At 31.4% G+C, this 22,963-nt stretch overlaps 1 long non-coding RNA gene across 1 annotated transcript; it reads right to left on the minus strand.

Annotated features, from left to right (window-relative positions):
- Positions 1-16,396: 16,396 nt before the first annotated feature.
- On the minus strand, positions 16,397-19,089 carry LOC126885176 (uncharacterized). The gene is made up of 3 exons (XR_007698321.1): positions 18,823-19,089; positions 17,214-17,344; positions 16,397-16,583 (listed from the first exon to the last, which is right to left on the minus strand). It is a non-coding gene; the product is annotated as an uncharacterized LOC126885176 (long non-coding RNA).
- Positions 19,090-22,963: the final 3,874 nt, after the last annotated feature.

Genomic DNA, 22,963 nt, shown 5'->3' on the forward strand with positions numbered 1-22,963 from the left:
TCACCAACATGATTCCTGTCATTTGACATGTTCTTCGTGTTCCACTCATTAAAATTCCCAGTTGGTGATAAACACCAGCCTGATTTTTGCAGGAGAGTTTAATGAATTGGTAACAAATCAATTGGAAGTTCTGGCCGACAAAATACATGGAACGTTTTCGTAGTCTGACGTTCCAAGTTTTTAACCTGTTCCACAATTAAAACTTCCCCTGTTTCAGTGTTCCCATACATCAAAGTTTGTCCGGCTAGACACCGTTAAGCTATTAACAAATTTTCAGCTTGCTATTAATCAACTTTTTTTGGTACGCGGGATCCAGGTCTAATTATTATGATTAGAATCGGAATTTGGGTCTGTCGTGTAAGACACGCCTGGAGGAATTTAAGCTAAAATTTGAGTTAACAGGCAATGATTAAAGCTGGTGTCATGTGAGACAATTCAAAACTAATAAATTTTAATTTGACTAAGAGAAAAAATTTGTTTGTTTTAAATTCAGTTTAGAAATAGTTAATATTTTATCTGAAACCAGTCTCATTTATCAATTAGTCAAATTTCGCCTTATGTTGAAATGCGTCAGTGAATACGTCTCTGTGTTACGACTATACAATCAGAGAATCTTATTATCATAGTAACAATGCAAAAAATGCCATCAGATCCGACATTCAACCTCTGAGGCTCAATTCCGCACCACGAGAGGCCTCGACTTTTCGACATTTCGCCTCTAGAGAACTACCCGCTATCGGTTCTGTTCTCCTAGGCAGCGAGCTCGCTGAATCTCCGCCCACACTTTAAGCAATTAACGTAATACACCGCGAGAAGAAAAGAGGCAAGATCTGAGAGGAGTAAGTAGCTGAAATTGTAAGAATTCCCATAGTTAAATGAATAATTCATCAAGTCTTTTGACGTACGAGTTGCAAGAACAAAAAGTGAAAAGGGAGAGCGGAGAGGAAAGGATTAGTTCAGACGCTGGGACCAACTTTACATCTTGATTGAATACGCTAGCATGTTTGTACAACAACGTTCGAAAATCTCTAATTATGATAAATAAATATGTTATAAAATATAAATTAACGAAAATTACTTTTTCTAAAGATAACAAAATTTATTTTTTAGTCCTGTAATGTCGCTGATCAAATTTTGAAAATTATTAAAAAAGAAACACTTGCTGGTGATAAATACCTGACTATTAATTCTCTGTTAAATTATTCATTTTCATTGAATCTAACAAAGTTTTTTCTGGTTTTAATTTTTATTGTTTCTCCAGTAAAATATTAGAGTTGATCATTAATGTCCGGTTGCACCAACAGATCTTAATCTTAAGTCGAGAATACCATAATATAATAGATTAATTGATAATATTAATAAGGTAGGAATCTAAAATTATGGTGCAACGTAAGTGATATTCAAGGAGGCCCTATCTGTAAGTAGAGCTTAGCTAAGCTGGAGCTTAAGATCTTTTGGTGCAACCAGGCATAAATGACATACACCTTTTGTGTTAAACGAGAAGCGAAGTTTGAAGCAACTCTTTTTTCCTGTGTTACAAATATTCCTAACTATTTTGCTTTAAGAGGAAACAGTAGCGATCAACGGGTAGCAACAAACGCGGTCCAAGATTGCGGCTGTAATTTTGAATATTTTGTCGAGATATGTGGCACACATATTCGAAATATAATAAAGAATGGCGGTACAGAGCCCAATTTGAGAAATCTGTTAGTATGTGGCAATTACTCTATAACTAAATAAAATATTGCAAAAGGGAGCCTGTATCGCCATTAAGAAGAACAAAAAAATACACTTTCTTCAAATAAACTTTTTTATTCCATGCTTAGATTTTGTGTCACATTGGATCTACTAAAAATCGATTTTCTATAACAAGAAATCGAACGAGACTGACTCGGCAACATTTAGCGCGCCTATGAGTATAAAAATTATTGTTTTTGATAGTATAATGTCACTGTCATTGTCGAATTACCGACGCACTGTTGCCTCGCTGTTAAAATGTTTACATGTTATTTACAAAATTTTTAAAAACCTACATAATATATAGTTTTTAAAAATTTTAATTTAAAAAAATCATAACTCATTTTTTACATTAAATTCTAACAAAATGTTTACTTTGGAAATGTTTTGCTCTGATTCACCTCAAAGGACAGATATTTTGCAAATTTTGGTTGTTGTTTCTGTTTTTCTACTAAACATATTTATAGGTTAGTGTCCATTATTATCTGTATTTTAATATGTACTTTATTTTCTGAGCCTCCACTGGTTTAGAATAATGAGGTTAATAACATAATAATAATAATAATAATAATAATAACACACGTTTTGGCTTTCAGGTAGAATATGACACAATGTCGTTTCAAAATACGATTTTTTAAAATTATACCTAAATAATTAATTTTAATATCTAATTAATTAAATTAATTTTAATATTAAATTCGTTTAATTCAAACACAGAATTTGTTACAAAATTGGGAAAAAATAATAAAATAAGTCACCATAATAATATAGTTTTAGAACAAATAATGGTAACTTATATTGATGTTTTCGACACCGAGACTGTCTTCCGGTATTCAAAAGCTTTATGTACTTGAGTGTATTCTGCTTATAGTCTCATAAGCTTTTTTCAAGCCCATTAAATTCTCCAATACCTTTAGACATGATACTTAACCTTGGCAAAATCAGACACTACTTGTCAATACCTTACGCGGCTTTGTGATCACCATCGTTTAAACTGTTTAGAAGTTATCGAACTCCATTTACCCAAATTTAGTTTGAGGTGCCTGCTGCACTCTCTGATTGAACTAGGATATAATGCGACTGTAGTTTCGTGTTGCAACGAAATTGAAAATGGTTATTCATTTTTGGTTTGATAAAGTTTTTTCCAAAGAACACCGCACACGTCTTATGGAAAATATAATGTCACTCAAATGAAATAAAATTTACATGAATAGATTGATCTCGAAATTTCAATAATTTTATATCATTGCGCAAACTCTGAATTTTGAATAATAACGACGTAAATTGATATAAATAAATCTAAAATCAAATGGGATTATACGTGTGTCAACGAGAGCAAAAATATTTTTAATTCGGTACTCCATAAATCATTTTGAGGGATTAAGGCAGAGGCTTACTCTTATCTTATCTTATTATTATAGATAATAAAATAGGTATAATTTGGTCAATCGTCCTTCCTCTAATCAGCTTAGCTCACACTGAATAAGCTCTTTTGAATAGCCTCTGGACTAATAGTATTTACGGATGACTGTTTTATGGACTTCAAAAGTGTGATTTCGATAAATTTTAATTACAATTTACGCCGTTATTAATTAAAATTCAGGGTTGGCGCAATGATATAAAATTATTTGTAATTAGAAACCAATCTATTCATGTAAATTTTATTTCTATTGAGTGACATTATATTTTCCATAAGATGTGTGTGGTGTCCTTTAGCAAAGTATTATGGAAAAATCTTTCAAAATAAAACTAGAAATTTTATTTTCCATCAAAATGAAAATACAGTTTTGCGCCACGTAATATCCATATCTGGAAGTGCATAGGATACACCTTACGAAAACCAGCAACAAATATTGCTAGACAAGCTCTACATTACAATGCTCAAGGCAAAAGAAGAAAGGGTAGACCATCTTATACGTGGAAAAGAACAATAAAGAAAGAACTCAAAAAAAATAATTTAACATGGAACAATGCAACAAGGATAGCAAAAAGCAAAAAACAGAAGGTAATGGAGAAAAGTAGTAAACAAAATTCGACGGAACTCAACAGGATGATGCGTGGGACTCACCATCATACCTCATGCTACTTGAAACACCGCAAGGTGCCCTTTGCTCCACTTGTAGATGTATGATTATGATGATGAATATCCATATTAGATCTTTTGTAGCTGAAATATTGTTTGCGCCACTCATCTTAACCTGCGTTTATTAGCTGTTTTTTATTCTTGTATACAAATGCGCCAAACGGTACACTGACTTGTCGCTGATAAATCTGAATTTAGTATAGAATATGAAAAAAAAAATAGATATTTTAAAGTCTATGTTAAACATTTCGCTCCAGCATCTGGACTATATAAGGGGGTGATTAATTTTCGGCGCGTATGTCTGGATTAAAAGATCAAGTGAGAGCAGTGAGAGGCAGGCGCCTCGACTTTCAGGCGTCTCCTAGGCGTCTGTTAGCCCTCTCCTTCTCCCGCTGTCCTTACTCATTTCGCACCTCCCACCCCTAGATCTCTCTCGCACCTTGAAACATCGGGCGCCGACGACTGTCAACTGTCCCAAACGGCAAATGCCGCTCGTTCCATCAAGTGAGCGCCGATACCAGAAAAGAAAAACGACGCCGACGTCGATGTGGAGAAGCCACATTTGAATTTGGGGAAAGAACTTACGGAAGTGTTGCTAATTTCTTTAATTGAATTTATGTCTTCTAATAAATCGTCTCAGTGAGCTTGGCTGAATCCTGGAAGTATTGTTAACCATACAGGATAGGTATTTTATTTGAAAAAACTTTTATAGGCATTTTAGCATAGTTGACAGCAATGACATTTTTCTACTTTTTACAATAATATGTTTTCTTTAGATTTTTCTTTCATAAAAAATATGCGTAATACGCGATATGTATTTTTAAAGTGAATACTTCTTATGGCTCAGTATGGAATTTTGACGGAACTAAAATCGTATTTGGCATCATTCAAAAATCGTGACGCGAGTGGTAACCTTGCGGTATACCACAGTATACATACCTATACATTTATTTTAACTTCCTTAGTAAATAGGCAAGGCGAAACCGCCGGGTTCGCTGGAAAAAATATTGCCATTAGATTTTTTTGCATAATCATATTCGTGAGACATCCCAGAATAAGGTTCAAGAAGTCGCCCATCTGAAAAGTGGTCCAAATTTTTTTTTCAATTTTTTTTAATCAAATTACAAAAATCAATATTTTCGGTCCGGTCCGGACCATTTTTTCGTCATTTTTTTAGGTTTTTTGGACCATTCTGGACAAAAAAGGTCTGTTATAATTTTTTTCTTTAGTTGCTCGCTTTCGAGTTATAAGCAATTTAAAATTAAAAAAAAACGAAGAATGGCGATTTTTAAGGCTTAATAACTCGGTTAAAAGTTATTATTATGAAAGTCAAAAAGTGATCAAAGAAAAGTTTAAAGCCCGCCCTACAAGATCCTGAAGAAATTTTTGTCATTATTTTATCACTAAGCTAAGTAAAAATAATGAGCGCCATGCACGTATTAGGCGGCTGGCAATGATGAGTGCGAGAGAGATGCCATTCCGGCAGTCAGTGGTGCATCTTACTCGCACTCACATTTGCAGCCGCGTCAATACGATCTTACGGCTCATTATTAATAATTAAAAATAACAGCTTAGTAATAAATTAATGACACAAGTTTCTTCATAATCATGTAGTGGAGGCTTTAATCTTTGATTTGGTCACTTTCTGAATTTCATAATAATAATAATTTTTAACCGAATTATTAAGCTTTAAAAATCGCCATTTTTCGTTTTTTTCAATTTTAAATTGCTTATAACTCGAAAATGAGCAACTTAGAGAAAAATTATAAGAGACCTTTTTTGTCAGAATGGTCCAAAAAACCTAAAAAAATGTGTCCGGGCCAAAAATAGTGATTTTTGCAATTTGATTAAAAAAAAATTGAAAAAAAATCTGGACCACTTTTTACGTGGGCGACTTCTTGAACCTTATTTTGGGATGTCTCACGAATATGAGTATGCAAAAAAATCTCATGGGAATATTTTTTCCAACGAACCCGCCGTTTTCGCCTTGTCTAAAACTAAGTACAGATTACCCGAATTATCTATTGCATGACTGGTTTCAGGGCGATTTAAACTATAAATCCCGAATTTTTTAGGTGGTTTTAACCTTATAGAGGGTTGATATTGATTTAGGGTATTGATTTGTTAAATTTTCTCAAAAAAGTAGTGCGGCACATGTTTTAATGGTAAAACTAAGATCCCGAATTTAATATTTACTGGATTTGGGGTTGTTTAAATCCTGTACGGGTTAGGAGAGCGGCAGCAACCCCTAAAATCACGTTATACCGACCACGAAAATCAACTTCCAGGTGAATGAGCAATTTTGGTCATTCTTTATGTTTTCGAGGTCTCTGAATCCGGATATGAAGTTTACTTTTATCTAAAATTGTAGGAACATGTCCAAAAATCAAATTTTATGCAAAAATGACAAAAATCAATTTAGATGATTTTTCAACTTTAACTCGCTGTATCTTTGGTTGCTGTGAATATTTCCTTTAGAAAATTTTACTGTATCATCTTTGAAGTATTTAGATAATAATGAGATTTTTCCGAGATGTTTAAACATATTAAAAGAGGAGTTGTTATTTTTTAAACATTTGGTCGGCAGATTTCGTTACTTTCATGTTTACTTAAAAAAGTTAAGTGACAAACTTTTTAGTTTATAATTTTAACTAACAAAGCATTAACCTTTAACTACACGCTGGCGTATTTTGTACGCCAGATATAATAATTCTACTGCAAATATATTTTAAAATTTAATTTTTGACTTCGTTTATCTATCTAACCTATCACTGGAATATGCTTTACAATTGGTTTTAGTTTGGTTATAATCGGCGTTCTGGGAAGATCGTAATTTACAGTTTATTATTTGTTGTTTTCGGTGGTGGACAATATACGCCACGATTATAGTAATATAAGTAGTAATTAAGGTACATCTTTCAATTGTTTTTTAGTCATTATGGCATAAAATATTTTTTTCTTTATAAACAATACTTTTTGTCATGTAAAATATCACATTTCAAAAAATTTTTTATTAGTAATTTTATTTATCATGGAATCAGATTCCAGTTATAAATCCCAATTGGCTTACTGAGAAGGAACTCTAAGTATTCGCTGATGCCAATAAGGTTTATAACAAACAACTAAGTGTATTTAAAAAAAACAAATCCGCTGTTTTTAAGTGTATTTTCTTGTGGCGTATAAAGTACGCCACGCGTGTAGTTATGTTATAACTTGATGCGCGGGTAGTTAAAGGTTAAAACATGAGTCATAAAGAATTTTTCTGGAAAATTTCAAGTCAAAATAGGCAATAAGAAAAAAATTATGCGACTTTATAGACGACTGACACTTCCCCAAAAAATACGCTTATTTCTCGAGATACTGACCACGGTGTGGTGAATGGCTAATTTTGGTCATACTTTATGCTTTTGATCGTGCTAAAAACGAAAATAAGGTTTATATTTAATTTTAAGTGGGGAGGACATTGTCAAAATTGTAATTTTACCCCAAAAATAAAAAAAAAATCATATTTTCTTAAAATTAAAAGTTACACCATTTTTTTTTTCTATAAAACATTTTGTTTTTTGTACTCTATATTTTAACATAAACTTGATTAAAAAGCTAAATTTCAAATTTTGTCACTCAACTTTTTGTTTATTTAAAATGTTATAACGTTTATTATAATAAGACAGAAAGCTTGAAGCAAGTCCCATTGACTTCAGAAAGATAAAAAATATATACTGTAAAAATTTCAGAGAAAAATATTAAAATGGAACAGAGTTGTAACACAAAAAAACTTGATTTCAATTTTTTTATTTTTAGGGTAAAATTGCGTTTTTGGCAATGTTACCCCATTTAAAATTAAAAATAGACACCATTTTCGTTTTCAGCACGATCAAAGACATAAAGTATGACTAAAATTAGCCATTTACCACACCGTGATCAGTATCTCGAGAAATAAGCGTTTTTTTTGGGGAAGTGCCACTCGTCTACAAAGTCACATAACTTTTTTCCTATTGAATATTTTGACTTGAAATTTTCCAGAAAATTTGTTCATGACTCATGTTTTAAAGTTGTGTTACTTAAAATTACAAACTAAATGAAATTAACGAAATCTGACGACAAAATTTTTAAAAATTAACAACTCCTCTTTTAATTTTTATAAACAGTTCGGATAAATCTCATTGTTATCTAAATACCTGCAGGATGACAGTAACATTTTCAAGAGGAAATTTTTCCAGCGACCAAAGATACAGCGAATTAAAGTTGAAAAATTATCAAAATTGATTTTTTGGATTTTTGCCTAAAATTTGATTTTTGAACATGTTCCACCAATTCTCATAAACTTATTTGGATTCAGCGACCTCGAAAATATAAAGAACGACAAAAATTTGTCATTCACCTATCATGGTCGCATTTTCGATTTCTAAGCCTCAAATTAGGGGTGTGCCGTTCGACTACTAGGTTGGTTTGTACAGTTTTTTGAAAAAAAAAATAGAGCGGGCAAATGCTTTTATACTAAAACTAAATATTGATTTCGAATTCTCAATTCTTGACTGGCTTCGTGGTGGTTTTAACCCTGTAGGAGTTGATTTGTTCAGTTTTTCCAAAAAATGTACTGCATGCAACATGTTTTCTATGGCAAAATTAGGTGTAGATTTAGAATTTTCTATTGTTGACTGGGTTTTAGGTGGTTTCAACCCTATAGGTGTTGATTAAATTTAAGTTAAATCAAATTAAATAAAATAATTTTATTAAATCAATTAAATAAAAATAAAAAAATATAGAAAATTAAATAAATATAATAATAAATATAATAAAATAAAATAATTAAATAAAATTCAACAAAATTAAATAGAATCAGATAAAATTCAATGAACTTTGATAAAATTATATAAAATTAAATAAAATATAATAATATTAAAGATATAATATAAAACAAAACAAAATAAATTACAATTAAAAACAATCAAATAAAATTAAACAAAATTCTACAAAATTTATTATAATTAAATACAATTAAAGAAAATAAATCGAATCGAATCTAATAGAATATAATCGAATTTATAAGAAGCGTTCACTTTTGTCGGTACTCCGCAAGTGCCGCTCTCTTTATTTCATCTAACATATAAGATAACATATAATTATGGTATCTATGTTGCAATATATGAAAGGGTTCATTTATAGCTTCATTTTACGTTACTCTGTTTTTTGGCTGGAAGTTAGGGCTTTTTAATTTATTCCATTTCCAGAATATCGGTTACTTTTTGAAATACGTTTTTTTATATACGTTATTTTAAATAAATTTTTATTTAGCAAGTACTGTTTTTGTGGCTGTATCTTCAAGAAGAAGGAGAGTTTTTTGACTATTATTTTTTGCCTTTTGTTTATCCTGTATTATGTATTTTAATATTTTAGTCCAGGTTGTATGGACGCCCCCGCAGTAATAATGTCTCTGATTCGGTTTCTTTGCGGATTCCTGTTCAAAAATGCCCCCTTTACTTTAAACAAATCTGAAGGGTGCTGAACGAAATTTTTGTGTAGAAATTGTTTAAACAATTTATTAAAATAAATTCCAAAAAGAACCTTTGTTGTTCCGGAAAACATTTTATTTTCTTTTAAACAAAAAGGGTCTTATCAGTTTTCTGAAAAGTTGTTAGTTTTCGAGTTACGAGCGTTGTAAATTCTAACAAATACGAAAATACATATGTACTTGTTTTCGAGGATTGAAAACTCATGTAAATTAATACTTTTGAGGGTGCCAGTTGTCTAAATTGAAGTTTAATCGATTGAAGTTAATTATGCGCACCCACTCGATTTTTAAGCCGCGCGCGCTGTTCTATATGGTGCGTATCTGCCGCACTTATACATCTTGTGTGTACATACGCAAAAAATACTTGCCATTTAATTAATCATTGAACACTGGTGTATTTCATTAGCACATTGGAAATAGTTAATTTAAAATAAATAATTTATTAAAAAAAACTACTACTTATATTAATAATGGATTACAAACTTTTAATAAATGTCAATTATTTTATAATCAGTACCATATAGGGCGACGAGATGCGGCGGCTTAAAAATCAGTGGACGCGCAAAATTAACAATTAAAAAATAACAGTCTCAATTGAAAGCATCTATTTCTCTTCAGAATCTCGAAACTGAATGTTAGACTTCAATTTAGGCACTTGGCAACTTCAAATATAATAATTTACATATAAGGTTTCAAGCCTCAAAAATTTTGAGAAAAATGAGACCTTTTTTATTTAGTACGACCCAAAAAACCTTAAAAAATGTTTTTCGGAGCAAAAACATGTTTTTTGGCATTTGTTTAAAAAAACAGTTTAAACAATTTCTGCAAAAGAACTCCACCCGACACGCTTCATATTTGTATAAAGGGGTATTTTTGGACAGGCATCCGCAAAGAAACCGAATCAGAAATTTTTTCCTACGGGCCCCCCTCACAACCTGGACTATTTTTCACATTTTTCTTCCTTTATTGTTTTTTGCAGTTTTCTTACTCTTTTTATTCATCTAATATTTTATTACAGCAATAATAGTTTAATTGGAACGTACACAAACATTTGGGGGGGTTTAAAGGCACACACCCCGCATAAAATTTTATCTAAACATATTAAAAAAGAAGCCGCATTTCGATTAAAACTGGTTTATCGAAAAAGTAATAAGAGGCAAAAAAGTTTTAAAATCATTGTGTTTAACTAATGGTACTACAAAAATAATTTAATTGGGACGTACATAAAAGTTTGGGGTGGTTAAGGGAACAAAACCCTTATAAAAATTTTTATGGGCTGCACAAATTTCACTATAATTTCTTTTTAGGATGTTCATGCCATAGGAATGCCACTTATCCATTTTCATTAAAAAATCTCTAATAGTTTTCGATATATCGGAAAAAATCGTTTTCATTTTGTAACTTCAAACGGCTGTAACTTTTTTATGTGCATATTTGTACTGAGATAAGTTAGGTTCTATCTCTATCAAACTATTTTTGGTCCCAGAATATGTGATTTAATTTATGACCTGTATTTTTGTTACCTGTATGATTAGATTAATTTAGAAAAATATATCCTTTTATAACTACATACTCTATTTTTCTATTTGATACATGAAAATGACTATTGTTCTGTTAATATAAATTTTTTATTTCCTTTTTATTGTATCCCATCCTTATAGAGATCTTTTTTATTTAAATTTATTTTAAATAATTCGGAACAATTAAACGCTTAAACTTTTTAAAATTTTCAATTTTCCCGTAAAGTTTTTCAACCCCGCAGTAAGTAACAAAAAGATGCGAACCGACAAGTTTTCTCATAAGAATTTCCCTTGTTCGCCGTGTCACCCCTCGGGCTCCTATGTCAAGTAATAGGGCTCTCCCTTTCACAATACATTGGTTTCATGTGGAGCTGCTTACATGCCCCAGTTCGGAAAGCAGAAACGTAGAATCAAGGGGGCACCTAAAAGTGTAATCGCTGTTGCTTCTTTCTTTCGCACAAAACTGGTTTTTTGGTAAAAAAAATTAAAGTCGACTGAATACAGATCAAAATTTACTTTTAGTCCATATGGTGAGTCCACTCCTGTATGAAAAAAATTCTAATTCGGTTTATTTGCGGATTCCTGTTAAAAAATTTCCTCTTTAAACATAGCTGTTAAATAAAATTAAATACAATTAAATAAACTTAAAAAAATTAAATAAAATTAAATGAAATTAAATAAAATTAAATAAAATTAAATAAAATTAAATAAAATTTAATAAAATTAAATAAAATTACATACAATTAAATAAAATTAAATAAAACTAAATAAATCAAATTAAACAAAATTATGTTAAATAGAATGAAAGTAAATTAAATTTAAATAAAATTAACTAGAATCGAATCGTATCTAATTTGATTGAATCGAATTGGATGGAATTGAGTCGGATTGAATCGAGTTGTATATTTAGGAATTCCTTATTGATTTTAAGTGGAAACTAATAGTTTTGTTTATTTTTCAGGTAAGAACTTACTACCAAGTTCCAGACCATTGGGTAAGATAACTTAAGTTAAAAAAATCGTTACGAGTATTTATTTTTAAAGTAAAGATTTGCAATTTCCTATTTGGACAATAATTAAATTTGATAATTCAATCAGATAAATTAACATGAGCTAAGGTTACTTACAAGGGCTGGTACCTTCCTAATTAAATTTAACTAATTTTAAAAATTTTTCTTAAATTTTAAACAATTTATGTACTTATTAAATCTATCTCGTAAAAGTCTAAGGGCTTGTATCTCATTAGGTATTCTCACTTCCCTGCTGTTGTCCAATATTTTTACCCAATAGAAACTAAAGTTGTCTTTCCATATTTTATTTTACTCATATTTGAGTACTAAGGATGCAAAATTCTGTTGTATTTTTATCTAGATAGGCGGACAGGTGATGAATGCAAATTGTACATTCTCCCATGTCGCTATTTGTCAGTCTGGATGCTTTATAAATTATAAAAAGCTCGGACAATTGATTGTTACCAATGATTCTGCATTCCTACCTAAAAAAGATAATTTTCTCTTTTTCAAATAGATGTCACCCCAAAATGAGTCCAGCAGCAAATAATTGATTATTATTTTGCTTAGTAAACAGCCAGATTTAGTTCACTTCAGGGTACACTACAGGCAGTTCTTATGACTCTAAAAAGAAGAAACATATGTCAACTGATGGTGGTGGCGCCTGAGGCAAATTAAATCTAAAGTTGTCTTTCCTTAAAAACAAGTTATCTTGGATAATATATATATATATTATATATATTTACGGTGACTTAGCCCTTAACGCAGCAGTATTAGGCTCAAAAATAAAACTTTTAGATTGTCATTTTTTCAGGGTGTCCCCGAAAATAGTGCGTTCCTAAAAGGTATAGGTAGAAGGCACCATGTAGATCAAAAAAGTCTTAAAACATTTTTTTCTAAATGCAACCGTTGGGCTAAAAAACCAAAATACCTTTTGTTATGCAAATTAAAATCTGACAACTATGTATACAAAAATCTAAACATAGAAAATCACAATTCAAAAATAGTTACAGCATTTTAGCCATAAGTATTGTTATGCTCGGTATTTCTCTCTTTTATGAGATTGATGAGCAAATTTTTAATTTAATTAATTACTCAATTATTTTAATTACTGCTTATGTAAAACAAAACCAAATTTAAATTAAATTTTCTAATAAACTTTATTCTCAGGGCTATTTAATTTTTGATGTCTTACCTTTGGTTTGTGGCTTCTGGTATCTCTAGTTGCTTACTCCATCCAGGACAAAACAGGGAAATTAAACACACTCAATGTCATATAAATGTAAAAAATATTATTTATTTATCCAATACACCATAAACATAGGATTTAAAAAATATGCTAAAATCTAAATTTGTTGCAACTATTTCTCATCTACTAAATTAAGCTTTAATTCTGATACCTCCTCTGTTTTAACAAAACAAAATTATTTAAATAATTTGTTATTTATTCTTACAAAATTTAATAAAATTTACTTTTCTCTTTTTAAATTGATTACTTATTTCTTCTTTAAAATTTGGACTGACTAATTATGTTATAGAACTGTTCAATACAAAAATTAAGCAAATATGGTGTGGATATAAACAAACTCTCTCCGTTTCACAAATGATTTGACTAACCTTTTTGTTTCTTCTCTACTTCTTTTCCCGGATTGTGTCGTCCTCGATTCTCCCACACGTACTCTTAGGATGTTGCGAAAGGTCCCTCTCGTCCAAACTGTTTCACAAACAAACAAAAAGGACTCGCTCGAATTCTCGACTCAGTTTTCTCTCTGCTCGATATCTTGTGCAAATAGATACCAATCGGCTACTCGTTCTAGACAGAAACAGGAATCTTCCTCGGACACAGGAAAATTAACTTCTCAACTTAGTCAACGATTTCGTTTCAACTTGATTCTGCTCGCAAAGGCCAACCTCACCACTTGACACTGACTTCTCACTTTTCAAGAACTGGACTGCTGTCTCCAGATATTCATTACACAGTGCTTATTTTTTCTCTTGTCAAAATCAGACTCAACACTCTCATCCCTTCCATCCATCATTTTCCACCAATCACAAAACATCCTTTCTACCCACTAGCCATATTATCATTTCTCAAGAACCAATTTAATTTGTATACAACTTTCCATTTTGTTAAATTGTCGGAGACATCAAATTACTTTCGTTGTTTCAAAATGCTAAACAAACAGCCTTACATTCTAAACTCAATACATTTGTTGACAATGTCTTATTGTCCATTGCAAAGCGAAATAAACGGTATTGTCTAATCTGACCGCACCATTGTTTAAGTCCGTTCAAAGACCCATTAAGAAAACCACCTTAACGATTTCACTTTTCCGCGAAAACACTGATTACCAACTAAATTATCCTGTTACAATTTTTGGTCATATACAGGGCGATGAAAATCTATAATTTCGTGGTCTCTGATATAATTTTATTTTCTAAATTTTTCCCATAAAAAAATTATACAACCGTATTTACATTAAACCCTGTCTTCATCCTAAACAAACAAACAAATTCTTGTTTTGTTGGATTTTCAAACATGGGGTGGTACAATTATTTTGCAGGTGTACCTGTCTGACCTACATTTGTGGTGTCAATAAACTAAATCACAAACAGTTCTTTTACAGTGATGCCAAATTAGTTAATTTTATGAAAATAAAAGTTCGCTTATATGGCGAACAATGTAATTTTTCTTTTGGAAACGGTTAACTTTAGAAAAAAAATGTTATAGGACTTTTTTTTTTCTACATTGTGTATTATATCCATACCTTAAAGGAACGCACTATTTTCGGGGACACCCTGTACATTTTTACTCTGTATATTTTTTTAAGAAGATGCTCGCAAATAGTTTGCCAGTAGATACAATTTTTGTCTTAAATTCAGATTTAAACATATGTATTTGTTTTCTAAAAAAAAAAACGTTATAAATTCACTAAGAATAAAAACAAAAAAAAATCTAAATACACCCGTCATATAGAACAAGTTCACTATGCTGACTAGAACAATGTAAACAAAACAAAAACTGCATTCCGCAATGTAATTATGTTTTAGTTTCCTTATTAATTGTGTTTATCAAAACTATGTATTGATTTAAATTGAAAACTCGCAAGAAAATTGACCTAATACCAGTTTGTTCAGCACAAATGTATTTAAATATAGTCTTTGCTATAACACCATTAGTATAAAATATTGATTATAAGCTATTTATTTATCACAAAATGAAGAAATTGGTACTTAATTTGTTGGTACATATCGTAAACTGTATTGCTTATAGACCGGGACATATTAGATAAAAGTTCATTCACAATTTTTTTGAGTCCTGCCCTTTACAATAGGCTAAGGAAAGGTATGTTGGTGATAAAAGTGAAAAATACTAATAATATAGGAATTTGACAACTAAGCAAGAAATAAGTTTTGCTTTGTTATGTTACTTATTATTTGAAGTAAATGTTTAGAAGAGTTAATTTAACAAAAAATGAATAAAAATGATAGTAAATGTCAAATTGACATACAAATTTATGTTAGGTAAGTTGGTGACACGGTAAGGTATATTGGCAACGGTCAAAACAGTCTGTTTACTAAAAGCGGGTGCGCGCATTGCGAAATCGCAATATATGTTTGTCCTGCTTACACTCGTAACATCTTACTAGCGCTGTGTCATGAATGTGCTTTCATAGGGAACTGTGTGGTAATCTGATTAAAAATGATCACCAAATTACTTGTATCACCAGTATACCTTTCTTTACCCTACTGATACTGGAAGGAAAGAGTAGGTACTTACAATTTGTGGAAAAAGACACGGGTTTCCTGTGACATTTTCCTGTGAAAATCTATTTTATTAAGACATTTTTTCGTGCAGGGGGTTGCAAAAGGGCTAAGGGGGTATATATATTTATACAACCCCTTAATGAAAATATCGAAATTTTCATGTACTTTAAAGAAATTTCTTTATAGAATCGATAGTACCATGTCATTCTATATATATATGGCAGGTGTGTTGAAATTCATTGCAACATTCCATTTTTTTTTTCTTGGAAAATATAATTTTCACAGGAAAATGTCACAGGAAACCCGTGGATTTTTTCACAATTTATAGGTACCTTCTCTAACCTTCCAGGATTGCAGATTGAAAATTGCAGTCAGAAAATTGTAACTAAATTTCAATTTAATATTTTTTGGTCTATTACTTCCACTTTAAATCCTTCGAGTCAAACATTCAACTTACTTTTAGAACGAATACAGGATTATTTTCTTAAACTAAAAAGGGATAGTTCCCTGGGTTGGCTGTATACCATGTAGTTAAAAAACTCTGAAACACCGAAGTAAAACAACTTCTATGTAATAGGTATATTAAAAAATTCTAAAAAATCCTAATGTATTGTCTAAAATGTGTTCAGAACGAACGTTTTCGGACCTATCAGTCCATCGTCAGTGCACCTAAAATAGAATAAATAATCCCACTATTAAAAATTTAAAAGATGGTTGAAATTTTGAATGTTGAAAAAATTGTGGTTATATGATTACTTACTCGAATACTTGCCAACTAGCCCCAGAACCAAACAATGGTTATAATTAAAATTCAGTCTACATTATAGTTTGTTGAAATTAAGTAGGCTTAACGCCGATGTTAGAAGATACCTCTGGTTACATGGTGAAACCCTAAACGAAACCCTAAGCAACCATCTTAGGCCACGAATGTCTGCCAAGTGTCAAAAGACATTACTGAAATTAAAAAAAGAAAAAAAGTAACTAACTGTCATAAAACAAGCGAATCATTTAATAAGAAAGGGATGCGTAAGGTTAAATACGACATCATGACAAAATGAAGAGAAATTAAAGAAATAATGGGCAGATGTGATCCCTTATCTAAAGTATTTTTTATTTTCTATTGGATACTGGACGACGCCTATGATGGCAAACTTTTTTCCCTCTATCTCAAAGACTGATTCTTTTAGTTCCTTACATTCAAAGAGAAGGGGATGCTTTCTGCAAATCATTATCGGGTAATATATTTTCTTATTTTTATTCGATATATTCGAAGTGATTTACATAATGTAAGTGTATTATATTAAATGCAAGGGATCCATAGGAGAGGGGTGAAATGGATTCAAGAAAGAATTGAACAAAAAGATTTAGATGAGCATCCAAATGGTTTGGATAATCTAATTTTATACACACAAATTTTAATAATATATTAATGAAAATAACAGTATCTATCTATTAAACAAACTTTACAAAACTGTCTTTACGTTATTTAAACAAGCGTTCTATTATACAGGGTGTAACAAAAAGACAGGTCATAAATTAAATCACATTCTGGGACCAAAAATAGTTCGATTGAACCTAACTTACCTTAGTAGAAATGTGCACATAAAAAAGTTACAGCTTTTTGAAGTTACAAAATGAAAATAGATTTTTCCAGGAAACTATTACATATATTTTTTATTGAAAATGGACGTGTGGCATTTTTATGGCAGTAACATCTAAAAAAAAAAAATAACAGTGAAATTAGTGCACCCCATAAAAGTTTTATGGCGGTTTTGTTCCCTAAAACCTCCCAAACTTTTGTGTACGTTCCAATTAAATTATTATTGTGGTACCATTAGTTCAACAGAAAATTTTTAAAACTTTTTTGCCTCTTAGTAGGTAATTTTTCGATAAGCCAGTTTTTAAATAGTTTTAATATTTTGTAAATAGTTAAGTAAGATTATACATATACAGTATGGTGCAAATGAAAGGAATAAATTCGTTATTTCGTAAACTGGCGACTTTGAAAATTACCGAAACAAGTCGATTTTTATTTTTAAATTATGCTATTTTGGCATACACATCGTATGAGTGACGTCATCCATCTGGGCGTGATGACGTCATCAATAATTTTTTTTTAATAAGAATATGGGTCTTGTGCTAGCTCATTTTAAAGGCTATTTAATTCTCTATTCAGTAATGTAAACATTAACATAATTAATTATACAGGGTGTCCAAAACAATTTTTTTTAATTAAATTAATCGACAAAAAAAAAAGAAGAATGTATGTAATTTATTTAATTCAAAATACATTTTACTGTTGCCATAAAACAGAGAAGAATGATTATTTCACAAATAAACATTGCCTTTCGCTTAAATTCAATGTTCAAGCCAGCTCCCACCGGCCACCTGGCTCTTAGAAGTTTGAACATTTAATTTAAGCAAAAAGCAATGTTTATTTATGAATTAAACATTTTTTTCTGATTTTTGACAGTAGTAAATTGTATCTTGAATTAAATAAATTACATTACATTCTTCTTTTTTTGTCAATTAATTTAGTTCAAGAAAATTTTTTTGGCCACCCTGTATAAATAATTATATTAATGTTTATATTACTGAATAGAGAATTAAATAGCCTTTCAAATGAGCTAGCACATGACCCCTATTATCATTTAAACAAATCATCGATTACGTCATCCCGCCCAGATGGATGATATATAGGTATGCCAAAAAATCACAACTTAAAAATAAAAATCGAATTTTCTCTTAAATTCTCCAGCTTACGAAATAACGATTTTTTTCCTTTCATTTGCACCATACTGTATATTATAGAGACCTGCTAATACTACGAAAATTTATTTATAATTTACATGTTTAGGTATATTTTAAAACATATTAAAAAAGAAGCCATATCTCGATAAAAATCGAGTATTGATAAAATACTAAGAGGCAAAAAAGTTTTCGAAATTGTTTAACTACCACAATAATAATAAGAATTTAATTGGAACGTACCCAAAAATTTGGGGGTTTAAAGGAACAAAACCCCCATAAAAGTTTTATGTAAACATATTAAAAAAGAATAATAAAAAGTTTTAAAAACATCCTGTTTAACTAACGGTACCACAATAATAATTTATGGAACGTACTACTATGGACTATATTATAATTCTGATAGGAGATAGAACAAACGTATATAGTAAAAACAGGTACCTACCTACTTATATATTATCACGATAAGATCTAATCCTTTAAATTTGATTAACTTTGTAACATCAAATGTAATGACTTGATTAAAGCGCAAAACGAAAAACCAAGGTAAAAGATAAACATTGCTACAAACAAGACAACTTTGTATGTTAAACACGTAATCTGTATGTATTTTATTTAATTTTATTAAAAGATATTTAATGAATTGCTCATATTTCAAAATGACACAAAAACTGTTATTTCTCTTGGAAACCGCCTTTCTAATTTAACTCTAAAATAGTACTAATGATTTTCAATAAAGTAAAATATTATCGATTAACGTTGAACTGCATATTTGAAATACACTTAGAAGTAACTTACAGAACCTGTATTTCAAGGACATAACGATTTTTTATTAATACGTGTGTGTATAGCTGAAGTCATTAAATTATGCGATGCCGATGGTTTGATTATGCGGAAGTAAAGTTATCGATGATATTGATATGTGTATTCTCTTTGACTTTTGACTACCCGTATAATTATGTAAGACATAATTGTAATTATTAAGTTTTTGAGTATTTTATGAAAAGAATTGCATAGGCATAGGCATAGGCATATTATAGTATGCAGTTATTTATAGTAAGGGAGCGTTCAAGTATTACGTAACGCAGTTTGGGGGGAGATGGGGTCTTGTAAAACGTTACGGTGCGTTACATGGGGGGGAGGGGGGTTCGAACAGCGCGTTACGTAACATTTTTTTTTAACTTATGTAAATAAAAAAGACTACGGAATCAAAATCTCCCAATTTTGCAACTTTCGTTTATATTTTACAGAGAACCCCTAGATTGTATTATATTGCCCCTTATGATCCGCTCATGTTCCGGCCCTTCTACAACTACAATAGGACAATCTTTATCTATTCAAGTGAAAAATCTTCAAATTTGTCACCAGATCAAGAACAGTAACATATGTTTGCAATAATTGACATTTTTGGAGAACAAAAGCTGAACAGATACAGTTACAGATGGGTTCAGACCAAAGAAATTTTAAGAGAGAGTCATAAATCGTTTGTCTATTCTTTTTATGAAGTCCATATTTATTATGCAGTCTAGTTTTCTTTCTGTAAGTACGTAATACAGAGAATAATATGTAAAAAATGAATAACCATTTTCAATTTCGTTGCAAAACGAAAATACAGCCGAACCATATTCCAGTCCAATCAGAGAGTGCTGCAAGCACCTCTACCGGTTTCGAAACTTATTAGTCTCTCATCAGGAGGCACATATGCTGCTCTCCCTGATCCAACCAAAACAAACTCCAGCGTGCAGTCCCGAATTGCAACGAACGAAATGGCATAGATGCCCTAGCGGCAACTGCTAGCAAAAGACTAAGTTTTCACTCTAATGGCACATAACATATCCCACCAGAATGAAAACAATGGGAACCTTCTCTGGTTACACCTCCGAGGCTTCTACAATTTGCAAGCCATACGGATGCTGAGACTAAGGAAGATTAGGGAATTCTACAATTTACAATTCACGTCACATCTGCTCAGCGCGGTAAAGTTCCAACGAGACTGGTTCCCTTCATACTCCACACAGAGTAAATGTAAATAAAAAATGAATAACCATTTTCAATTTCGTTGCAAAACGAAAATACAGCCGAACCATATTCCAGTCCAATCAGAGAGTGCTGCAAGCACCTCTACCGGTTTCGAAACTTATTAGTCTCTCATCAGGAGGCACATATGCTGCTCTCCCTGATCCAACCAAAACAAACTCCAGCGTGCAGTCCCGAATTGCAACGAACGAAATGGCATAGATGCCCTAGCGGCAACTGCTAGCAAAAGACTAAGTTTTCACTCTAATGGCACATAACATATCCCACCAGAATGAAAACAATGGGAACCTTCTCTGGTTACACCTCCGAGGCTTCTACAATTTGCAAGCCATACGGATGCTGAGACTAAGGAAGATGAGGGAATTCTACAATTTACAATTCACGTCACATCTGCTCAGCGCGGTAAAGTTCCAACGAGACTGGTTCCCTTCATACTCCACACAGAGTAAATGTAAATAAAAAATGAGTAACCATTTTCAATTTCGTTGCAAAACGAAAATACAGCCGAACCATATTCCAGTCCAATCAGAGAGTGCTGCAAGCACCTCTACCGGTTTCGAAACTTATTAGTCTCTCATCAGGAGGCACATATGCTGCTCTCCCTGATCCAACCAAAACAAACTCCAGCGTGCAGTCCCGAATTGCAACGAACGAAATGGCATAGATGCCCTAGCGGCAACTGCTAGCAAAAGACTAAGTTTTCACTCTAATGGCACATAACATATCCCACCAGAATGAAAACAATGGGAACCTTCTCTGGTTACACCTCCGAGGCTTCTACAATTTGCAAGCCATACGGATGCTGAGACTAAGGAAGATGAGGGAATTCTACAATTTACAATTCACGTCACATCTGCTCAGCGCGGTAAAGTTCCAACGAGACTGGTTCCCTTCATACTCCACACAGAGTAAATGTAAATAAAAAATGAATAACCATTTTCAATTTCGTTGCAAAACGAAAATGGTTATTCATTTTTTATTTACATTTACTCTGTGTGGAGTATGAAGGGAACCAGTCTCGTTGGAACTTTACCGCGCTGAGCAGATGTGACGTGAATTGTAAATTGTAGAATTCCCTCATCTTCCTTAGTCTCAGCATCCGTATGGCTTGCAAATTGTAGAAGCCTCGGAGGTGTAACCAGTTTTATGTGTTGTTATGTAGTCATGTTGTGACTGGCTGATTGACATAAAGTCCATCAAGCCAATAAAAAAAAGTTTTATGTGAAATATCTTGACGAAAATTATACATAATTTCAAAATTTCACTTGCATTATTCATAATAGACCCTACATAATACACATTTTTGAGATGAGGTTGTTAAGCAGATACAGGGTGTTTAATTAAAATTAAAGATAATGGACTATGCTAGACTTGAGTGAATCACCCTGTATATTCAAATTTATGTTTTGTTGTTGTTTGTTTGGGTTTATATGACTGCGGACACTAAATCCATTCGCCAAAATTTATGTTTAAATAGTCCATAGTTGAATTTAAAAGTTGACGTATCCTAGCGTTTTTATAATTTTCTAAAATAATGACACATGACACAAGCAATTTTATTCCATAAGTGGTTTCCATACATTATAATTTTAAATGATCACCCTGTATTATTCATAAAGACCGTGAAATCAGATTGTTAAGCAGCTTTTAAAAATATAAAACTATACAGGGTGTTCCATTAAAAATAAAGCTTATGGACTACGGTAGGCTTGCGTGAATCACCCTGTACATTTAAATTTATGTTTAAAAAGCACAAATTTTGATATACCTATGAAAATCTACGGGTCTCAGCGTTTTTTAAAATTGTTTCAAACAAGGACAGAAATAATTTTATTCCATAAGTGCCTTCTTATAAATATATACAGGGTGTTTCAGAAAAAGGTAACACGATCTCTAGGATAGGTGAAAAATTTAAAAATAATTGGGGTTTGCTTACTAATTCATTTTTGTAACGGCATGCTTTTTCACGATACAGGGCGTTGAAGAACCAAAAGTTTTACACATTTTTTTCACTATTTTTCCGAAACTACTGGCAACATCGTATATTATTCGTTATACAAAAATTTTTACTAAGCAAAATAAAATGTTGAAATAATAAATATGTTATTTTATTTTAAGCTTTTATTAAAAAAGATAAAATAGAAAAATACATTATGAGAAGAACAATAAAGGATGAAGCCAAAAATGTATGTCAGGATGGGGCCAAGTAGGGAAAATATAAATGTAAAATTAGTAATAAAAGATTATTATTATAAGTTTTGGACACATTTCATGTCATGGAACATGAAATTACGATTAGCAGTGATAACCAGACACATGAACTGAATAGAAGAATCGTTCTTGGGTGTCAGTATTTGGAAAACTGAGAGAAATTTTTAAAAGTGAGTTGTCCACATGCCTAAAGAGAAAGGTATTTGATTTGTGCGTCCTCCCAGTCTTGACGTACGGATCAGAAACACTTACCTTAACTGAAGCCTCGGCTACCAAACTAACAGTAACGCAGAGAAGAATGGAGCGGTAAATGTTAGGAATAACTCTGCAAGACAAAA

Source organism: Diabrotica virgifera, chromosome 5 (assembly GCF_917563875.1).
Source record: "Diabrotica virgifera virgifera chromosome 5, PGI_DIABVI_V3a".
Lineage (NCBI taxonomy): Eukaryota > Metazoa > Arthropoda > Insecta > Coleoptera > Chrysomelidae > Diabrotica > Diabrotica virgifera.